Consider the following 21,777-nt stretch of genomic DNA (forward strand, 5'->3'; position numbering starts at 1 on the left):
ATATAGCTTATAGTTTAGCTTATAGTTACTATTGCACTTTCTTAGATATTTAATATTTATTTTGTATTGGTTCTGTCAGATAAACTCAATAATTAACGTAAACAAAGAAAGACAGGCTGACAACAGCAGCAAATTAGCATTTAAAAAGTTCTCTGAAACCACGCGTTTATTTTGTTAAAAATTACGCATTGTAAAAGTGTTTCTAGAAAACTAAATAATTTAAAAATGATTTGAATTATTAAAAAAAAGCTCTCTGCAGAAAATACATGCGGAGAAATAGTACCGAATCGTTTTGAAGAAACGTAGAAAATCACTACACTATTATAGTTGTCAATGATGCTTGATTAATTTTGGTGTTAGTTACTAATTGAAATTAAAAAAAAAATAACTTATGAACATAAAAATTAATGGAGAAATAGTACCAAGTTATTTAGTAGAAGCGTAAAAAATTAACATTATATTTTTGTAAAATCACCATAAATTTTTTGATTAATTTCGGTTATAGATTCAAATTGAAATAAACCTTTTCTGTGTACTGAAAAGCAAATTTAATGGGAAAAAGATTCTTATTCGTTTGGGGGAACCGTGAAAATCACTAACTCAAATCATTGACGCCAATGATCAATTAATTAAATTTGGTAATAGTTAATAACTGAAGTAAAAAAAGTACTAATTTGGGAATGTCACTAATCTGTATTGGGACGCAAGAACTCTCATGAATCACTAACTTTACCCTTTTCATGTTAATGCTTAGAATTTTATATTGTTGAAATGTTTATTGATTCAAATGTTTATTGTTCTTTTTTGTTCACTTTGCCTAAATTGTTGAATTGTTTCTTTGTTATTTTTCTGCTCCTTTGTGATGCAATGAGCTGTCAAATTTTCTGGATTGAATTCCTAATAAAGCCATATGAAACACACACACGTTTAAGAGAGCGTAAAAAATCACAAAAATAATATTGGCGCCAATGATGCTTTGTTAGTTTTGGTTAGTTTTCATTTCGACACTAACAAATTCTTTTTATCGTACTGTTTTCTGATAAAGGCATTTTGAAAACTCCGTATTTATTCCATGAAAAGCTCTAAATATAAACCATCCCACTAAAACCAGTTATAGCAATTTACTCCTATTTCAAAAGAATTGACATTAGGAAAATTGAGAGTCGTGTCGGTCCCTTTTTGTAAGTTATATCATAGAAGTTTCCAATTAGGTGATGCTAAAGTTCATCACTTCCATTCATTGCAGATGTTGAACACTCTTTGTGATGATGCCTATTGGATAAGAAAAGATCATACCGTAGGCGTCATTATATCGACTATCAACTTCGCATCAATTCTGCATTTGTTTCTTTTGTCTATTTATCTTTGTAATATGTAGAATTACGAATTGTTTTTTTTGAAAACACGTTTTAATAAATATACTATAACATAAAATAACTCGTAATAACTATGATTAGTGTTGAAACATAAACATATTGTACATTTAAAAAAAGCATTTTTTAGTAGGCAATAAAATATTAAATTTACTTGTTTACGTATATTTTTGAAAAAATTGTTTCTGGTCATTAGAACATATTATAACTCGTTGTAAATTATAAAATAATGTAATATTGAGCCAATACCTTACATAATGTGATTTCTTAACTGCAAAAGCTGTTTTGGGAATTATTTCGTGATGTTTCCATTTAAACTAACGATTGTTTTCTGAAATTCACTACAACTAAACTCATAAAATGGAATAGATGAGGCTTCATTAAAGTAGAATAAAATTTATTTTTAAAAGTTAATCATTTAATATGTTATTTTCAAGTAGTACAATTAGTAGATTTTAAATTCAATTACACTGTAAAAAATTCCTGATCAAATTACGGAATACAATGTTATTACGATATATAAATACGGTATACAAATACCGACTCTAATACCACCAGTATTTTTTACCGGAAAAATCCCTTTTTACCGGAATAAAAAATTTTATATACCATAATTTGCACAGTAATAATTACCAACAAATCGCTGAAAAACTCTCATTATTTAAATATTACTGTAAAAGTTATGTTATAATATTTTACGGTAAAAATGAATTTTACGAAAGATGTACCCAAAGTAAGGTACTTCATACTTTATACAAAGTACTTTACGTTGTATCGTAATTTAATCCAGAATTTTTTACAGTGTATAAGAATAAAGCAGAGCTAGAATTTTTCATAAGTTTCTTCTCTAATCTACACAGATAAAATTCAACAATACAGTTCTAAAAAAATAATACTACTCATACTGTAAATGAATTTATTTACATTAAACACTTAATCCGAGCTATCATTTCTTTTAAAATGAAAGCTAACAGTATGTGTGATTTTTAAATTTAATTCTGACATATTTATCGCATTTTGTAATTTAATATCTTAATTAAACAAACAAATTTCAATGGTCTTGTCATTTATATAATTTTTTCCCCTAAATAAAAGAGACATTAACTTTTCGTACTCACATATATCATTGATTATCCTCCAATAGTGCAAATGCCGAGCAACAACTAAGTCAAATGACTGACCTAAGGAAAAGAAATAAAAAGCTTGTTTATTCGTGTTCAATTCTATAACACCATAACTTTTCAAAGCATGTATAAAAAATGAAAGAGAAAATATAATCTTAATACATTTCATACAATTTAGAAGAAACATTATTGCAAATTAATAGTAGTTTTTTTTTACAAAATATGACAAAGAAGATGTGCAATACCATTGAAAGAAATTGGTAGGTTACATTTACATATATTAAAGATAAAGCCCTCTCTGCATAATCACTAATTTTTTCACTTCTCATTGAAGTTTGAAAGTTATAAAACTTCTGTTTATCTAAAGCTAGGAGATAAACAGAAAAACTAAACAAATTCATTCTGATATTTTGTAATTATCGGGTTGTTTAGCAAACAATTAGTCTAATTTGCAATAATGCCAAATAACACGTTTTTACTAGGACTAAAGTCTAAAAATTAAAAAAAAGTTTCATTTCGATATTTTGCAACTATCGGGGTTATTAGAAGTAAAAATTCTAAAAAGCTAATAATGTAAAGTCAACGGAAATTGACATAAAAAATTGTAAACACCCTGTGAAAATTCCTCAATTGTGGTAAATCTTGATTCTTATGTGTAAGCCACGATCTAAAAGCACCGAGAAGGTCCATAAAATACGGTTAAAAAATAATATGATTCTAAGTTTTTCTTAAAATTAATTTGGTGTTTGATATATACCTTTCAGTTTTGTGCATGAAGACGTAGTGTTAAACGCAGTGCTATTCTTCAATTATTTACAATTCTTTTTACCCTGTACAAAGAATTGGTATTATGTAAGTCTGCTTTAAAAAGTACTGACTTTATACCGATTGCTCAATCAAAAATGATGTAGTATCTTATATAAAGTATCTTATATAAGTACCCTTTACAGGTGACATATGCGAACTCCTATATTGTATACCTTACGAAATGACAGTTCTTTTACAATTCTCTAACAATGTTCGTGTAGTTATTAATAATGTCTACGGACTCATGACAACGACAATGACTTTAGTGAGGTGATGATATCACTACTTAAGAAAACGCCTACACTTAAGTGTGGAACGAGCGAAAGTCATCTTGGCAGTTACCACATGAAAATAGCAGACCATACTCACCAAGTAATAACTGAACATGTACCAGACTCGAGGAGGAATGTCCCATTAAAAGGACACTTTCGGTTCCTAATGACTTTTCTCATACAGCTTGTCAACCAGCATATTAATATGGATTGAGAGGCTCGCATTCCACAAAAAAACATTAGTTTACAACTGTCAGTGCAGAGGCTTGCAGGAAATGTTATGTAATGATTTTAGTTTTAGTTGGAGACGGCAGTTTTAGAATATCCCTTTATTGAGGTTCTGTTAACCTGAGGGACTTTTTGCTCAACGACCGCTCGCAAAAACTGAAAACTGGCTATCTTCTTAGTGGCACCGTTAATTAAAATTGAAAGCAGACTATCTTCTTTATGGCACCGTTAATTAAAATTGAAAGCAGGACTATCTTCTTTGTGGCACCGTTAATTAAAACTGAAAACAGTATCTTCTTTGTGGCACCGTTAGTTAAAACTGAAAATAGACTATTTTCTTTGTGGCACCGTTAATTAAAATTGAAAACAGACTATCTTCTTTGTGACACCGTTAATTAAAATTGAAAACAGGACTATCTTCTTTGTGACACCGTTTATTAAAATTGAAAACAGACTAACTTCTTTGTAGCACCGTTAATTAAAACTGAAAACAGTATCTTCTTTGTAGCATCGTTATTTAAAGTTGTATTTCAATGGCTCTGTCGTCACATTGAGACCTTTTTGTTAATTATATGCAATTTAACTGCCAAGAGTTTGCAGCAATTATTTGTTACTGTTAGGTCAAGTTTAGCCTATCTTTAGTCAGCCTCACTATGCTAAATCTGAAAATGGCTCAAAATGTCAATATGATGAAAACACGAAGTTTTGTTAAAATGAAAAGTGCATGCAATTTAATTTTTTAACCATTAAAAAGTTATTCGAAAGTTGTATTACCTGCGCTCATAAAAATTTGCTAAAATTTATTCCTTGGATTTGAAAATTTTTAATCTCACCAAGTTGGTAATTTTTAAAAAGAGATTAACAATTTTTAAAATATTTAAGTTATTTGCTCGTTTTGAAGTCGAATAATTTTCTGCAGCATGATTGTGTATTTAATTTAAAATTATATCTTCGTCTCAGGTTTAAGTCACTAAAACTGTGACTCTTTTGTTTTATTTGGAGAAAGATCTTTGAAAAATACTGTTAAGTTACGATTTTTTCCCTTCTTTTTAGTTTGATATAGCAAGTTTAAAAACTGCCTTCATTCCGTTAACCTAAGTGAATTTGTGACCACGGATTTGCATTGTCCAACCACACGCCACAAGCTGGAAATAAGTAATATTTTCTGTGGAGCCATTAATTAAGATTATTTGTGTTCATTTTAAAGGCAGACAGTGTAAAGTTGTAATAAAGCAAAAACTGTGAATACGGCAGAAATGAAAAAACTATAATTTTCGAAGTTAGTATCTGAATATCTTTCAGTGTTTTGACACTGATAATCTTTTGTGTTTGGACACTAAAAGAAACATGCATTTGTCTCACACTAGATTTACTCAACGTACGAGAAAAAGTTTCCGAAAAGAGGACACAGTCGAATCATATCCAAACATATTGTGAAAAAAAAATTAAAAAAAATAAAGTATGAATTTGTTTAACTTTACTGTACAAATATAGTCAAGCTAATCGTTTCTAATAGAAGCCAGTGGGGTGTCGTGGTGTTAGGACCAAAGCAAACTATTAAATGCTCCATAATAGAGGAGTGTTATCGCAGCGTAGGATACCATTTAAAAAATTTTATTTTTGCACTAATTTTCCATCGTAGACAGAATATAGCAAAAACATACCTGAAAAACAAAATATATGAAATTACATTCAAGGCTAATATTGTAGATCCATAATTGTTATTTTATTTTTGACATTACGATATGTGTCGAATTTCTATTTGATATTGAGAAGCACAAATTAATAGAAAGAACGAATTTGTTTTGATCTGCACACTGGCATTAAATCGGTTAATTATGTAAGATATTGTCAATTGACGTTTATTTTATTTATTTTTTTATCGTATAACGGACGCTAAACTAACTCGTTAAATGATGATTTAACAAGTTTTTAACAAAGTATTAAAATCTTGTTTTTTTTTTTTTTTTTAATTTTAAGCATAATTTTAAAGCAATTGGAAATTTTTTTCGGCGAATTAACTGCCCTGGGCTGCATAGTTTGAGAATCTCTTATCTGAAACTTCATTACTTTATTTGTTTGGAAATCATATTTTATTTAAAATATTAGCTTGAGTAGTTCTCATTTATCTGCTGAAAAATTATATTAAGATTACAGTAAAGTAAAATATAATTAAGATTACAGTAAAAGATTTAACCCTTTGACGCAGATAGGACACCAGTGTCCCTTTTATATTATTTTTTCCTGATTCTCTAATTAGAAGCAGAAATATATTTTGGTATTTTTTAATTATTAAAAAATTGTTTAATAGTTACTAAAAAAGATCTGTTAAATTTACTGAATTATACTTGCACTAAAATATAATAAACAAAAACAATAGTTTGAACTTTTTTTCATTCATATTCAACAATCTGCCAATAAGTGATTTTGCATATTAAAGAAATTTCAATGATGAATAACTGTTTCTCTTATATCAAAATAATAGAAAACAAGTGCAAATTGGAAAAAAATTATTGTTAGGAAGTAAGTAGTGTTTGGAAGATTTTACCTTTTAAGCAAAAAGAAAAAAAAAGGTACGATGTATTTCATAACCTTACTGGTAAAAAGGTATTGCATTTCGTAACCTTAAATTATTAAAATGCTAAAGATATTATTTTTCACTTATTTTGACTTAAATTAATGCAAAAAAATGACAAAAAGTATGAAAAATATGTTTAATAAAAATTCTACGTTAACACATAACAATTAAAAAACAATCATTAGTTTCGAACAAGTAAAATTAGACATCCATCTTTAATTGCCTGGAACATCATAACTCGTGTTCACTTCAGTGAAAAATACTATTTCAGATTTGATGTAAAGAAAAAAAATTGAAGCATTTTTTTTCAGCGTTATTCAAACAATTTAGAACAAAGCAAGATGGATTGCATGTTCTATTCTTTCTGGGATTTTAAGCCAATCTCGTCTGCCAAGCAATTCAAGTCTTTCAAAATGCTGACAGCATCCAATTATTATTGAGGAGAAAAAAAAATTCGTAAAGCGATATTGCAAGCGTTCAGTGAAGAGTGAAAAAAAAAGGAAAAGGAATGCAAGAACGTTTTTTTTTTTTTTTTTTNTTTTTTTTTTTTTTTTTTCCTTACGTTTTTACATCTCCGGATCACAAATGTAGAAGTTTCTCATTGGGATTCCCACAAACGTCTTTGGCAAAGTATACAATCCAGATGCCCCGAGATATAAAAAAAAATTAAAGAAAGAAAGTAAAAAAAGGGTGTAGTGATGGGAAAGAAACTTTCATATCGAAAGTGAAAGAAAATCGGAAGTACAACGATGATAAAAATAAAAAAAAGGGAATGAAGAAATGCAGAAATAAATAAAAACCATTCTCACTCCGGCAGCTAAAAGTTTCAAAAGTGGAGGTGGCAATGTCGAAGAATTCCTTATCTGTAAAAGAAAGTAAGGGGGGTAGGGCAAACGATAAGTAAAAAAAAGAGGGTCTAGCAAAACCGGAAATGAATGCTTGACACGTGCCCGAAATGCGCGTGAAGTAGTGTAGAAAGGAAGGTTCTTGGGGTGACGGGGCGCGTCTTTTGGAAATGACGAATGCCACCACGTGACCAGCTTAAGAACGAATCAGAATGGGATAATAGGTTTCCTGGGAGACTTGTTACTTATATACAAAGCATTAATATTGAGAGAATGACGAGATAATAGATATTGAAAGATTACAATTGCTCATTCACTGAATAGTGTTATTAATATTTTTTTTATATTATAATCGGAACTCTGATGAATGCTATCCATCATACTTGGAATTTTTTTAAGCAACTAGTAGGGCAGTAGGCCCTCTGAGCGTTGCTATTTAAATGTGGTGTTTTCAAACTCAATTTTAAATGTTTCTTTGTAAAATTTTGTAACTCTTGTATAAGCTAAAGTAATCTTTTAAACTCGATAAATGCCTCCTCATTGGATAAATTGAATCAGCAGTCGCTAAAAAGGGGTACACGTCTTTTTTTTTTTTTTTTTCAAAGAATTAATAACGATGTATTTTCAATCCCAATTTTAAATGCTTTCTTATAAATTTTTTTAAACTAAGTTAGAGTAATTTTTTAAACTCTATAAATGTCTCCTCTTTGGGTACATTGAATTAATACTCACTGAAAAGAGGAACTAGTTTTTTTTTTTTTTTAAGAATTAATAAACATGCAGGGATAGTGCTGGATAAGCTGTTGCTACATTTGCAATTTAAATGCCAAATACTTTTATATGTGTTGTGCTTATTGATGTTTTATTTAAATAAATTAAAAATCAGTAATTGACGAAAAATATGTTATTTGTAAAAGTAACTAAAATGTTTAAGTAAATCAAGCAAAAAGTAATTTTTTAAATTTATTTCATTTATTTATATTTTAGCAAAAGTTAGTGGTGTGAGTGTTAATTCCATAAAGTTTAAAGGAGCAACAGTCATTTTTTTGAAATTGACAGGAGAGGACTAAGACCACTTAATTGTGTTCTAAATCTATTTTTAAAAATGTATTAAATGAACTTCCAATTTCTATAGCACTATTCAAAGTGTTACATTATTGCCGCTTTAATATATATTTTCAGGTATTATCGAAACATGTGATCCATCTTAGTTAACTTTGTAGTTACCTTATGAATCGACTGGTGGCGTCCCTAAATATTATATAGAAATATATTTTTTTTAAATAATTACATTTATATTAAATATTATAATTTATATTAATAAAAATAACTTGCTTAGTATAAACAAAATGTAAACAATAAACAGTTATATAACAAATTATTAATACATAAAAAGTCGAAATCACATAAAAAGTCTTGGAAGAAAAGCGATCACTCCTTTCTAGCTATGTTGCCAGACAAGTACATGCGTAAATGATTGATAAAATAAATAAAAATAATTGTTTATGTATTTTATTATTTTATTTTATAACCGTCGTTGAACAGCTGACCCAATTTTTTGGGTTTATGTATACTTATGTTTAATTTAGTAGCCTTGTAGTTTTGAACCAAATCCAGAAACAAGAGAACTCCTGGATCAAGTATTGGGAGAAATTTTCCTTTGTGAAGCACTTTTTGCTGGAGCTAACCCGCGCTTACATTAGATGGAGAGGAACACGACGAAACCTCCCACGGTTAGCTTTACGGCAAGGGGACTCTAAGGCATGATCCGTCTACCACTGATGATATTGTACGTCAGCATTGTGGTCGGTGCAAGCCGGATGCGGAATTCACATAGACCAGCCATCGTTGGGATTCAAAACCGGTTACCTCATTGGAAGGCGAACGCTCTGTCCCCTGAGCCATTACGGCTCACTGTTCATATATTGCACATATTTGATTTTTATTAAATTTATCATTTAATATAGTTTTTTTTTCTTCAAATATTTTTTGTATAAATTATACTGGAGCCATCCCGGACAAGGCATGAATGTTCTTTCAGTCTCTGTGCTATCTGTCCTTACTGTGGGAGCAATGTTGGCCCACCTAAGGTCAGTCCATGGTGCCACTGAAGGAGTGGCCAACAAATCTGTCCTACTGATACCTGAATGACGAGTGTTAATCGAGTGGCCATTGGAAGAAAGGAAAAAAAACACTATCATTCCTTACAAATAGTCTGTTCTGAACATCAAGAACCCCCACGTTCCGGTCTGATCAATAAAACAGTCTCAATCCGTTAGCCTTTCAATGAGGTGAACCGAGTTCGAATCCCAGAAATGGCTGGTAGATGCAAATTCCCCATCCGGCTCGCACCGACCACAGTGCTGACGTAATATATCCTCAGTGGTAGACGGATCATGGGTTAGAATCCTCTTGCAGCCAGGCTAACCGTGCAAGGTTTTGGTACATTTTCACTCCTTGTAACGCAAATGTGGGTTAGTTCCATCAAAAAGTCCTCCACGATGGCAAAATTTCTCCCAATACTTGATCCAGAGTTCCCTTGCCTTCTAGATTGGGTTAAAAATTGCAAGACTATGGAGTTGAACATTAGCAGTCATAAACCCAAAAATTGGGTCGGTTGTTCAACGACGGTCATAAAATAAAACAGTCTCAACCATAAGAAATGGTCGGTTCTGATCGTCATAAGACATCCAAGTCATAAGATGGTCTGTTCAAATTAACATAAAATTTTCATCCATAAGTATGTCTTGATCAACATACAAAAAAAAAAAAAATAAATAAATAAATAAAAGGACTCTAATCATAAGATGATCTAATTATCATCAAATACCCTATCCATGATATTGTCCCTTCTGACCAATATTTTAAAAAAGTAAATAAGAATTAAAATAAAATCCATGAGGTATGGTCAAGTATGGACACCATAAGATATCTATAATAATAATCTATAATAGTCTTATAGATAAGATATCTATAAGACTGTGAAATGGCTTCTTAAGAGCCATTTGACCATGCCTCTTTAAGAGCCATTAAGAGTATAATTTTGTTATTCTACTAAAATTATAATTCAATGAAGATTTTACTTTATGTAATTAAGCAAATGCATTCATTAACCAGTAAAAAGAATATTAAATATTTTTCTCCAAATTATTATATTTTGTTTTTAAAAAAAAGTTGCATCTGATTAAAGTATTCTGTGTATTTTCCCGTTTTCTTTTTAATTATTTAAAATGCAAAGAAATGTTTTCAAGATAGCTACCGTCTTATTAAAATGCAAAATTACTTGATTATTGAAATCTTTGATATTGATGAATTTCAATTTCTTTTATCTTAAAAGCATTTTTTCGTTTTCATTTAAAGTTTTTCTTGCGGAAATATTTTATTAAAAAAAGATATTTCATTCGAGTTCACATTTTCACTCCATTATTAATTTTTTTCCCTTCGAACTTCTTTCGAAACCCAGGAACATTTTCAATATTGTTTAATGATTGTTTCTTTTCTGTTTCATAATTATAAAACCTTTGTGAATGCCTTGAAATGCAGACTGGTATAATTGGTTTGGTGACTTATAAACAGATAAAATGAGCAATTCCATTTTTGTTTTTTGTTCCAGCTTTTTTAATCAAAAAGGAAGATCAGTTTTTGTTCGCAAAAAAAAGTGCAAAAGTTAGAAGTCTTTCTTTATTAAAGAAATACCATCGATCCCTCGGTTTTTTAGTTTAAAATGTGAAGAAAAAAAATTCATACTGTGAAAAATATCATTATTCTGTCATAATTAAGATAGTAATAGTATTCGTACAATAACGCTAAGATGATTCTTCGTTTTTTTTTTAAAGTTAAATATTAATTCATAATCATCAGTCATTAATTCATAATCAGAAGTCATAATTTTTTTTTTAAAATTAAACTTTTAAACGTAATGGATTTCGAAGATACAGTGAAACCTCTCGGGGACAACCACTCTTTGTTCCAAAGTAAAATGGTGATAATGGCGGTTGGTCGTTCTTAGGGGTTACCTTCATTGACTGAAAAATGTTATCGAAGGTACTTGATTTTTCGCAAATGATTTTTTACTCAGTGCCATTTTCTTGATGCGGAAATGCCACTTGCGTTGGCGTCATAAAAATCGGATCGATCAATAAAATTTAGCGTCAATAAAAATGACCCTTGCTGATATAATTATGTGTAAAAACATATTGTGTTTCTTGCTTTAGTTTGCATTTAATTTTATACTATAAAAATTGGTTTACTTTAAAAAATGAGTGGGGTTTTTTTAATGCTTTTTTTTTAAAATAACTTTCTTTTTCTAATTTAACTTTTAACTTTAAAACTAAGTCATTGATACCTTCGTTTTAATCCCCTCAACTTGAGGCTGTCAAAATTTAAATAAGAGCTACTCATTAATATCTTGAATACATTTGAATCTACTTATTTGTTCTGCTAATATTTTTTTTTTTGATATTTTTTTTTTGTGTTTCCTTATTTGACTTTTTCCGCACTTGGAGCGGAGGTTAGCCCGATCGCTAGGAGAGGTTTCGGTGCTCTCTCCTAAAGGTTTACTTCAACGCAAGTCCTGTAGAAAAAGTTCCTTGCCTCCCAAAAGTGGTCGTAAATAGAGGTGGTCTTTTATGGAGGTTTCACAGTACGTAAAACGCAGAGCTTTTATTCTATTATGTTGAATATAATATAATTTTTATGCAACTCCTCTTCACAAGCATAAAAACTAACTTATTAATACTGTCTATAGGTCGACATGTTTCAAGTGCTCAAAATTAGGCACCCATTTTCAAGACTTGCCAGACTTGTAAATAGGAACGATTTATATATTTTTGAAGTGAATTAAGTTTTGTAATCAGGTAATATCTTGCCGCTTCAGTTTCGTTGGACTATTTATTTAAAATGTGCATCGAAATTTAAATGTTACAATATATATATATATATATATAATATAAAACTTACGGGAGATGAAGAAAAAAAGTATTTACACTGACTATTCCANCTATACTATGCCAGAATTGTTGCTCATTTCGCGTTACCCAGTGGGCACCTGTGAACCAAAGTTACGGAGGCGAGCAACATTGCCCACGCCACACTGCCACAAACCCGTTTATAGGGTGGGCCACATTCACACATCATACACCCAACAGAGGACAGCACAAAGAGAGAAACATCCATGCCCAGATCGGGATTCAAACCCGCAGCCTATGGCTTCGCAGTCAGGCACGCTAACCGCTCGGCCACCAGGCCGGCGCTGAAAATATCTATATCAGATTTAATTCAGATCAGATTTAATTGGATACCTGCAGGCACGCGTGTGCATCGAACCTCATTTTTTGCTGAATTGTGGCATAAACAAATGCCACGATGCTCACGTGTGACATAGATGTATCCAATTCTTAATAGAAGATCTTCTCTTTATTTCATTGTATAATAAGCGTTTATCACCAAGCATCGCTTTTTTTTTCTTTTTTTTTGCAGGACTTTATTGATTAACTGCAGTGTTAAGGACGCTGTCTAATTTTCTTACCTTTGTCAAATGACGTGGTGAGCTCCTGAGCCGGTTTTCTTTCACATGAATTAAAACACGATACCAACTATATATTTAATGAGTATTTTGCTTATAATCGGATGTTTAGTCATCTATACGAATTAGTTGCCTATCAGAATCAGTCGTCTATGAGCACCTTAGACCAAAAGGTGTAAAAGAAGCTTCAACTGTGAAAAATATTTAAATATCTCTTTCTTACATTGCACTTATATTCTTATCATACACGCAATCTTATTATGCACGCAAAGTAAGAACTTTTATTATTGAAAACAGAACTAATATAATGTAGAAATAAAACGAACTTTATTATAACAGGCTGCATTCTAAGATGAAACATAGTATTTTGTTTTCTAAGGATAAAGATTAATATTTATTTTATTTTAATCACAGTGAACTCAAAATATTTTAAATAAATTAAAAAAGGAAGAAATAAAAACATTATACACAGTAAATAGCCAATAATTTTAAAATAAATAAGCTCTAACTTGATATTATGTTTATTCAGTTCTTTTAAAAAAATAAACCACTTATTTCAAATCAAATCTTATTCGTTTGGTAAGAGTTAAAATATTTGTTATTTTGCAGATATTTCATCAAACATTAGTTTAGGATTGTAAATATAAGTTGGATTTCATTAAGGATTTCTGAAATGGTTTAGAAATTAAAACCAAGAAGCTTAGTTTTTACATTTACTCGAAAATAATATCTATCCACGTTTCAAACGTTATTAGTCAATTTGAATTAAAATTAGAGGAAGTTTATATTTGTCTTATGAAAACAATCAAGTTACGTTATTACGGATACAAATCTATTAAAATAGTACCTTCTGTTTCTTCGGTCAAGGTATATTTGACTTAAGTAAATACTTTCAGAAAAGTTAATGAAATATTAAAGCGTAATCTCCAAAAAAGATATTAAAAAATCCTTTACAGAAGCAGGGCTGTTTTCCCTCCAGTTATTTATTTTAGAACACAAATAGAAACTATATTTTGCAATGCAGTTTTAACTTATTCGAAGAGAACATTCAATTCTATTTGACTTCGTCGATTAAATAAACAACACAACGTAAAAGCTTGATGATATATGACTGCAAAGCTAATAAAAATATATTTTAATACAAATATGCTTCACGGTATCAACAAGCATAAATGTTAATTTTTTTTAACAAAATATTTAACAGCAGTAGGAGATTAAAAAATTTGAGAAGTTTGTTGTTTATGCAGAGATGTTGTTTGCATAGAATAGATACGACGGTTGTTTAGTATTTTAAACGCAAATTAAAATGGCTAAGCACCTTACTGTTTTTCAGGACTTACGTTGATGACAAGGTAAATGCTTGATACGCTATCCCCACTCACTTCCACGCTACAGCAATACTAATAGACGCTGGTAGAGCACTCGCCTTCCAATAAGGCGAACCGGGTTCGAATCCCATTCGATACGAATTCCGCATCCAGCTTGCACCGACACAGTGCTGACGTGAAATATCTTCAGTGGTAGACGGATCATGGGTTAGAGTCCCTTGCCGTCAGGCTAACCGTGGGAGGTTCTCGTGGTATTCCTCTCCATGTAACTCAAATGCGGGTTAGTTTCATAAAAAAGTCCTCCACGATACCTAATTTCACCTAATACTCGATCCAGGAGTTCCCTTCTCTTCTGGATTGGGTTCAAAATTACAAAACTACGGAGTTGAACATTAGTAGTCGTAAACCAAAAACTGGGTCGACTGTTCAACGACAGTTATTAAATATAAAAATAAAACTCTAATAGACAACGCCGTGGAGGCTCAGGGGATAGAGCTTTCAAATTCTAATGAGGTGAACCGGGACCGGTTCCCGCAATGGATGGCCGATACGAATTTCGCATCCGTCTCGCACCGGCCACTGTGCTAACATAAAATATCCTCAGTTATAGATGGATCATGGGTTAGAGTCCCCTTACAGTCAGATTAACCGTGGGAGGTTTTCCTCTCAGTGTAAAGCAAATGCGGGTTAGTTCCATGCAAGTTTCATTCAATACTTGACCCAGGAGTTCCTTTGTGTTCTAGATTGGGATCAAAATTACAAGGCTACCGAGTTGAACACTAGTAGTTGTAAACCCAAAAAATTTTGGTAGGTTGTTCAACGATGATTATAAAATAAAATAAAATACGAATAGACGAATCAAATTTTAAGTTTATTTTATTTTTTAAAGTCTAATTATTTTTCTTTTCCATGTTTTATTTCATTTTATGACCGTCGTTGAACAGCTGATCCAAATTCGAGTTCACGACTACAAATGTTCAACTCCGCAGACTTGTAATTGTGAACTCAATCCAGAAGACAAGGCAACTACTGGATCAGTACCTCCTAAGGTATTGATTTGTTGAGGGAACTTGGAGGACTTTGTGACCCCTACATATGTAGCGTGCACCAGTCACTATTTAATACACGGGGGTTCTTCAGTCAGCTGGTATCCAACTCCTGCTCTCACGAACACGAGTCCAACGGCCTACCAACCTATCCCAACCTTTAGCAGATAACGAATATTATAGTAAAACTTCAACTTAATCTAAAAGGTATGGGGGAAATTTTGCAACGATATTTAAAAATTATTCATAAAAACTTATGTCGTAAAGCATTAAACTTAATTTGAATGGACAACCGTTCTATATAAAAAGTGGAATAAATATAAATACAGTAATAATCTTTTATAAACCAACAAAAATAATTTTTTGTTCTTTGACGAAATGAACAAAAATAATTTTTTGTTCATTTCAACTAAGCTTTATAATTTTGAATCGAAACAAGTTTAAGGATGTTTAAAAAAAGAAATCTCAGCAATTTTTTCTCATTTTTTAAAACAAAAAATTTAGATGAAAAATAATTTGCAGACTTATAATCTGCAGTACCTATTGCTAAGCTGGAGGGTTTCTGCCACTGGATGCATGACAAATTTTTTAAGTCTCTTTTAATTTATGCTAAAAGTCTAAAATATATATAACTCATTATACCTCTTACATATTTTTTATAACCTGCTATATTATAACTTATAAAAGAATTTTTTGTCGCTTATTAAAAAGAAAAAAAAATATTTTAACATATATTTCATAATTAAATAATATATTTTACTACATTATATTTTATTATGAAATAAAATATACTATAATATAATTTTTAAAAAAGAAATGCTGGTTTCTAGTGATTGATAAACCTTTACGCACACCTATTTGTTGCTACTTGTAAGCTTTTTTGTTTAGAATAAATCTTGCAGATATTTTTTAAATAAATGCACAAATAAATCATCTCTTTAGTTGCTCAGTTTATGATATGAAATAATATGTGACTTCAAATTTCTGAATTTTGAATTTTTACTAACAAAAAGTTTTAGACTCTGATTATTTTAAACTGGAAAAAGATTTTAATTCAACATAATTAATATGTTTCAATGGATTTCTTTAGTCATAAAATATGTTTTTACAATCAGTTATTTTTTAAATCAATTCAAATAAGCAATAAGAATTTTTAAAAATATAGTTCTATAAACAGTTTAATAGTCGAATAAATAGAAAGGATAATAGAATTGGAAGGAATCTACAATTAAAGCATCATTTGAATCCTCATTCATGGCGATTCCACCGATATTTAGAATAAAACACAACACAATCAAATCAGCTCAATAGAACCACACAAATATTTTTTTTACAAACGCTCAATTCCAGATATCGATTATCTAAAAAAAAAACATAACCTTTAGAAAGAAAGATGAATCGTTTCAGCGACTGATTAAATCTTTTTGAAACTTTGCTGCAATTAATTAAACATAAACACGCAAATTGTACGAACTTGTGTATCATAAAGTGGGTTTCTTTTTGTTAGGCGATATTGATTTAACTTGAGTTGAATAAAAAGATGATAGATTACCCTTTCATTTGAACGAATACATTTTGAGTTACAAAACGCCAACTGAAAAAACTGTTTCCTAACTTGCTGTGCATTTTAGTAAGTTTTGCAACATATGACTAGAATTTTAAATGAATTGCTTTCGCGTTTCCAGTTCATAAATACAAACGAAAAAAAGTTTTTGCACCTGTAAATGAAAGAAACAAAGTGTAAGAGGCATGTTAAAATATGCGGCTATGGCTACTAATCATAGCTCTCTAATTGCCAGAAGCACTGCTCGAGTACATTTTTTATAATTAAAAAGGGTTTTAATTTAATCTAATGAATAAATTGTTAGACTGAAATTTTCCACAGTAATTTTTCATATTTTTTTTTAATAATTCCTTAGTTAACACAAATTTCGTTGTATAAAAATTGTGTGCCGCTTTTTATAAATTGCTGGAGTTTCTTTTCAAAATTAATGATGTGTAATTTTCTTCATTTACTGACACATTCTATTTAAAATTAAATATTTTGTGAGAAATTTTGACCTAAATTATATTATACATATCATTCTGTAAATCTGGCTAATAAGTAGTGTGTACTTAAGCTATTTAAGTAAATTCTTGCGAGAAATGATGGTAGGGCAAGTTTTAAACGTAAAAAAAAAAAAAAAAAAAAAGGTTTTAGGTCTACTATTAGAAGTTTATAAACGAATAATTGCGCAATTCATCAATATGGCGGCCAAGATGGTGGATTGCTTACATGAAGTGTACTGGAGATATAAAAGAGTTTTTCTTGTCTGATTTAATAGACAAACTGAACATAGTTATTTTAATAGCAAGTAAGTTTCAATCTTTTTTAGTGGTAGATAAAAAATATTGATTGTGGCTGATTAATCGGCACGTAATTTCAATCTTCTTGTCGGAGTGACTTGACAAACTACTCATCAAAATTCAATCATAGAAATTCTTTTCCATCATGTTTTATTTTATTTTATAAAGCCGTTGAACAGCCAATCAAATTTTGAGTTAAAATTATGAACCCATAATCCAGAAGATAAGGAAACTCCTGGATCAAATATTGGGAGAAATTTGCCTTCGTGAAAGACTTTTTTGATGGAAATGACTCGTATTTGCGTTACATGGAGAGGAAAACCACGAACACCTCTAACAGATAACCTGAAGGCAAGGGGACTCTAGCCCATGATCATTGAGGATGGTTTTACGTCAGCACTGTGGTCGGTGCTAGCCGGGTGCGGAATTTATATCGACCTGTCATCACTGGGATTCGAACCCGGTTCACTTCATAGGGAGGCGAACGCTCTATCCCCTGATGTACCACAGCTCTCTTTTCCCCATTTTATTTTGTTTTATAACCGTCGTTGAACAGCAGATCCAATTTAGGGATACTAATGTTCAACTCCGTACCCTTGTAATTTTGAACCCAATCCAGAAATCAAGGGAACTCTTGGATCAAGTATAGGGAGAAATTTTGACTTCGTGGAGGGATTTTTGTTGTAATTAATCCGTACTTGCGTTACATGGAGCGGAAAGCTACGAAAAACTTCCACGGTTAGCCTGACGGTAAGGGGACACTAACCCATAATCCGTCTACCACTGAGGATATTTTACGTCAGCACTGTGGACTGTGTGAGCCGGATTTGTAATTTGAATCATCCAGCTATCGCTGGGATCGAGCCCGGGTCACTTCATTGGAAGGCGAGCACTCAATCCCTTGATACACCATGTCTCTCTCTTTTCCATATGTTAAGTTGCGGACATATGTAAAGAGTTTCCTTATGTAAAGAATTATATTTCAATTCAACTATTCTCTTGTAAATATAATAGACGCTATAGGCGCTCTCCTCACTTTTGTCATGTTATAAAATGATTTTATGTTTTTAGTTGTATAATAAAGATATTCATGTTCTAATAAGATTTACATAAATTTGACAATTGTATAAAATAATTGAACTTCTATTGATATTTAACTTCGATTCACTTTAATTTTTTCCGAATTCATATCAATATTCTGTTAGTGGTAAGTGTAAGCTTGATTAACAAACAAGTTTCATATTAAGAATTATTGTATAAATGCATCTTAAATTTATGATTCCAGCTTTAGATCTTATCGTAAAAGTAAATTTTCTGATTCTTATGTGTATCATATTTCCCTGCAATTATAAGTTTTAGTGTTACTGAATAAAAGACATGGTGGCGGCTACTTTACTCCAAGTAGTGCAAAAAACATTGTAGGTGTTTTATTACACCAGGAACTATCCGTATTTTTAGCGTATTGGAACACCACTTTTTGGTGTTCTATTAAACTTTTCGGTGTTCAGAGACGCGAAAATATTTTTGTAGTAGATTATATTAGAATTTTTACAATTCAAAGAATCCTATAATTATGGTCTAATTCTTTTTTAACCTATATATTCTAAAACTTGTACAACATCTATAATTATAAAACAAATATTTATAAAAATTCTTAATCATAACTCAAAGCTAAGTAATTTTTAATATACTATAATTCATGGATACGAGGTCACGTAAAGAAGATTCTGTTCTGAAATATATATATCAACAACATTTCTGTTTAAAGAAGTTTTCTTGCCACTTTATAATTAGAAAATGTCACTTCAAAGGCGAGTCTTACAAGTGTTAACAATTCCAAGGATCTTACAATTATTATCTAGTATTTTTTTTTTTGCCCTATATACTCTAAAACTCGAACAGCATCCGTAATTATAAAACAAATATTTATAAAAATTCTTAATCACATCTCAAAACTAAAAAATTTTNATTGAGCAATGGATTATTAAACATACTCTAATAAGTTTAAAGGTTAGTGTGTTCAGTGCAGTACGGCTAAAAACTATCAGAAAGGCTGATTAGGCAGATTAGACCTAAAATTATTACTCATAAGGCACACATCCCACTAGTTTATTTCAAAATTGGCGAGTCACACTTCCCTAGTTTCCCTTGTTAGAAGTGTTAACAATTCAAAGAATCATAAAATTATTAAATAAGACTTAAGTAACCTAGAATTATTAACCTATACTCTAGAATTTGCATAATATCTATAATTATAAAAGAAATATATACAAAATTTTAATCATATCCCAAAACTAAGCAATTTTTAATATGTTATAATGCATAGATTCGAGGTCACATACAGGAGATTCAGTTCTCAAAAATATATATCAACAACATTTACGTTGCAAGAAGTTTTCTTTCGACTGTATAATTAGAAAATATCACTTCAAAGTCGAGTCTTACAAGCGTTAACCACCATTACACTCTTAATCTCCATCTCCAGCATCATCTAAGAATTTCAGCACGTTTCGAGGAAGAATTATGGACCCATAAAAATTCCTAATAGTTTTCGAGATTTTTGCGGGCAATATTTTATACTAATGCCACCACATTCATTTCGAATACATTACATCTTTGATATAAACAGGCATATATTTTAATGATCATACTGCATAATAATAATCAGTTTTTAAAAAAAATCATTTTTAATTTTGTGTAATTATTTTTAGTTTTACCAAAAGTGAAATGTTATTTAATGTTCTAAGTTGCTTGATGACTAGGAAAATAAAGGAAGAGCTAATTTTGTTCTTTTTAGGAGATTAAAAATAAACAAATAAATTTGATGTGTAACAAATGGATATTCATTTGCTTATCCCATTTTTATTTTTTCAGAAATATGACAATTACATTTACATTTGGAGAAAGTCTTTAAAATATCAATTCAAATTAAAAAAAAAACAAATCTGCTTTATGTCATTAATTAACCCATAAATGATAGTTTTAATCATAAAACATTTATTTTATTTATTTGGCAAAGGAGCGGGTTATAATCTGCTTAATAAATTCCTTAAGATGAAATTAAATTTCATTAAAAACAACTACTTAAAATCACAAATAAAAAAAACTTATTAAAACCCTTTTCAATGTTGCAATAGTACATCTTCATCAGTAGGATGAAAAACAAGAATAGTAGTCGGAAAAGAATTTTAACCACTCTCCAGATGTTTTTACCTTTTAACATTGTTTTTCTCTGTTTTTACCATTCCTGTCTTTTATCCTATTGATGAAATTGCCCCATTGCAACATTGAAATTTTTTTAATGAATTTATCTTGCATTATCTTAAAAAATAGAATTCTTGGTTAATTATAACATTGGTACATAAAACCATAACACGAATTTACTGCAACCTTATTAAATGCTAAATTAAACCATGTTTCTGTTCAAATTAAACTATAATATCATGCTGTAAAATTAAAGAGATGCAATAATATGTTTCAACTTATCACATTTGAATAAAATTATGGATCAACGCGCTTCAAAATTTTACAGTAATGATAACACCACGGTATTCTTTGACTTTCTTTTCCTCTTACCTCTTCTTCCTCGGGAATGTTTCAATTTTCGATACTGAAAAAAAAAAGCTTTCTTTTAGAGTACGGGGATTAAAAATGTTATTCAAAATTTATTTTGTTTATTTTTTTATAATTCTGCTTTTTTGCAATAATTACTATTTTGTAACATTATTTATTTTTAATTAATTTATTTTTTATCATTATTCATTAATTCACAATTCTTTTTATTTTGTTAGAAGTAAACAAATTCTTGTTTAAATTTAGGCACGTTTTCAAAAAAAAAGAAAGAAAAAACCCTGGGTGATGGTAAAATTGAAAAAATAAAAACTTTAAGTAATAAATAAAAAATTAAAAAGAAAACAATGAACAATCTACTTACGCGTAAATCAATAATCAATCTCTAGAAAGCATTTTCTCACGAAAGTTTTCTTTTTCTTATTCAATAAGCGTTAAAATAAACACAAAAAGGCAGTTAAGAGAAGAACAGAGTTGGCATGTTAAATAAACCCTTCAAAACAAAAAGGGCAGTTAAGAGAATTTATCAAATTTGTGTAGCACTCACATATCACTAAGTGAGAAAATTTAAAGTACATTTTAAAAAATAACCATCTATTCCAATGTGTGGATTTTGATCTTATTTTCCTTTACTTTCTTAAATGTTTGCTTAATTTCTGGAGAAAGAACAATGTCAAACGTATCGAAATTGAAGCTTTCTTGAAATTTAAACAATAAAAAATTACATTTGATGCAA

At 30.1% G+C, this 21,777-nt stretch overlaps 1 protein-coding gene across 2 annotated transcripts in view; it reads right to left on the reverse strand.

The window, feature by feature from the left end:
- LOC107448750 (discoidin domain-containing receptor 2) overlaps positions 1 to 21,777 on the reverse strand; it is a 607,770-nt gene that overhangs the window by 348,929 nt on the left and 237,064 nt on the right. For both annotated transcript variants that reach the window (XM_071184184.1, XM_043046729.2), the window contains exon 3: positions 2,492 to 2,554. The gene's annotated coding sequence lies outside the window, so the exon portion shown is untranslated. The remainder of the gene's footprint in view (positions 1 to 2,491; positions 2,555 to 21,777) is intronic.

This window comes from Parasteatoda tepidariorum, chromosome 8, assembly GCF_043381705.1.
Source record: "Parasteatoda tepidariorum isolate YZ-2023 chromosome 8, CAS_Ptep_4.0, whole genome shotgun sequence".
NCBI classification, from domain to species: domain Eukaryota; kingdom Metazoa; phylum Arthropoda; class Arachnida; order Araneae; family Theridiidae; genus Parasteatoda; species Parasteatoda tepidariorum.